This window comes from Chrysochloris asiatica, unplaced genomic scaffold (assembly GCF_000296735.1).
Source record: "Chrysochloris asiatica unplaced genomic scaffold, ChrAsi1.0 scaffold00085, whole genome shotgun sequence".
NCBI classification, from domain to species: domain Eukaryota; kingdom Metazoa; phylum Chordata; class Mammalia; order Afrosoricida; family Chrysochloridae; genus Chrysochloris; species Chrysochloris asiatica.
Genome location: NW_006408603.1, coordinates 5,839,286 through 5,841,939, shown reverse-complemented (window position 1 = coordinate 5,841,939; position 2,654 = coordinate 5,839,286).

The following is a 2,654-nucleotide window of genomic DNA, read 5'->3' as shown; positions in this document are numbered from 1 at the left end:
GCCATTCAAAATTATCAACTTAAAAATTAGCCTGCTATATTTGGTTAAATACTTAATTAGCTCACAGATGTGGTGCTGTGGGCTAAATGCGCTGGACTGCAGTCGACTTGAACCACAAAGTCGCCAGTTCAAGCTCACCAGCAGCTCCTTGGAAACCCTATACAGAGTGGCTATGAGTCAGAATTGACTCGATGGCACTTAACAACAACAACAATGTGATGACTGCAACTGTGGTTGCCTTGGCAGAGGTAAACCAAATGATTTTGTGGGCTTTCTATATCCTGTGGGCCAGACAGTCCCCATCCCTGGTGTACAGCCTTGGAAACCCTACACAGGGTCTCTCTGAGTCAGAACCATCACAACAACACTTAGTAGCAACTTTTTTTGTTGTTGAGATTTTTTAGATGCATCATCTTCTCAAAGAAACTCTAGTGGCTCGTGGTTAAAGTGCTCAGCGGCTAACCAAAAGGTCTGGGCCTCTAGCCCATCTGTCATTCTGCGCGACTGCAGAAGGAAGTGAGAGGGAGAATGTGTCATCTACTTCCGTAAAGATTTACGGTCTTAGAAACCCCATGGGTTAGTTCTTGGCCCTATAGGGTTGATATGAGTTAAAATCATCCTGTCAGCTATAAATATCTTCACAAAACCTTCTCTTAAAGTATGATAGGTGGAGCAGGAAAGTCACCTCAAAGTTAAGGCCCCACAAGGTGTTCACCTTCTTGTTGTTAAGTGCTGGAGTCAGTTCTGACTCATAGCGACCCTGTATAGTGTTTCTGAGCAGTGGCTGGTGAGTTTGAATTAGCGTCCTTGCAGTTCAAACCAACCTTGTGGTCCAGTGTTTATCCTACAGCTCCACCACAACTGAGAGATCCTAAATGTTGTCTCTTCAGGATCAGCTTTATTGAAAAGCCACTGAACTTTATCCTAGTAGCCTGGGACAATGATTCCTAAGTTTTATCCTTTTCTAAGTGGAATAGGCTGAGCTATTGGAACCTCTTTCTAATGGTCTGGTTTATGGAGATCTGCCTGGCCAGCCCACAGCCATTCTCTAAGACTTTACAACTAACATAAGAGGCCAGAAAGAAAAGCCACATGTGCAAGAAACAAAGGCTAAGATGCATCCAGGATTGTTAATATGATATGATGACCAGGAAATCTCAAATCAGGAGGATAGCAGGATTTTATCGGGAGCTGTCTGGGTCTCTTTTAGGTGAAGACCAGAAAGTTAAGGCACTAGCTTTCAAAGAGAGGAAAGCAAAGCAAGTTGATTCCTTTGTAAGCCTTCAGTCTGGTTCCACTTCACTTGACTCTACAATGGGGGCTGAAGTGGCCTCTGGTTTTCTCTCCCGCAGTTCTCCCACCCCTATCCCTCATAAGTGTAAAACCAGATGCCAGTGACATGGAAAGAGCAAAGCCTGATCTTGAGAGGAAGTGGGAAGATTTACAGCTAACAAGGCCTTGGCAGCTAGAAAGAAAACAACGATAGCCCCTGTAAAGAAAGACCAGAACTCAACACTTGATAAAGGCAAACTTTCTGATCTCCATTAAGTTCCTTCCAAGTGCTGCCTCTGCATTTCCGCTCAGCTGAGCCAACTTGGTGAAGAACTGAAAATTCTTCTTGGAAATGTTTTGTGAAAACTCACTGCAGGAAAGTCAATATTCTCAGCCCCAGAAGTCTTCGTTTTAAATTGCTATTTTAAGACTGTATAAACAATACATGCTTATTGTAAAAATAAAAGTAGAAACAAAAATTAGCCACAGTTCCAACACACTTTATTTCAACATAGTACCAACACAATTTACTGTATTTCCTTCCAGTCCTTGTATTGTTGTTGCTGTTAAGTGCCGGCGAGTTGGTTCCTATCCATAGTGACTCTCTATAGGGTTTCCAAGGAGCAGCTGGTAAGCTTGAACACTGACCTTGAGGTTCAAACAGACTTTGCAGTCCAGTGCATTAGCCCACAGTGCCACACCAGCACTCCACCAGTCCTTTTATAGGTACCAATTTATTCTTTTAACATAGCTGTACCAATTTTGTACATAGGATTTTGTATGCTGCTTCTTGCTAAATATATCTTACTATTTTTTTCTAGCTGTCATACAGAAAATTTAGCAACCATGATTATTAATGGTAGCCTAATATGGGTCAGAACTGACTCAGTGGCACTTAACAACAACAATAATCCATAGGAGTCCTGGCGTGGCGCTGAGGGCTAATGCACTGGATTGCAAAGTCAGTTTGAACCACAAGGTCGGTGGTTCAAGCTCACCAGCTGTTCCTCAGAAACTCTATATACAGGATCACTATGAGTCAGAACTGACTCAACGGCACTTAACAACAACAATAATAATCCATAGGGGAGCATGTTGGTTCCAGAGGATAAGCACTGGACTATGAACCACAAGGTCAGCAGTTCAAGTCCACCAATTGCCCCTCGGGAGATAGATGAGGTTTTCTGATCTCGCAAAGATTAGAGCCTTGAAAACCCTATACAGAGTAGCTGTGAGTCAAAACCAACTCCATGGCACTTAACAACAACAACAAATAATCCATAGTGGTGCACAGTTTGAGCCCACTAGCTGCTCCTCAGGAGAAAGATGAGGCTTTCGGTTCCCGCAAGGATTTACAGCCTCAGAAACCCTATGCCAGGTCG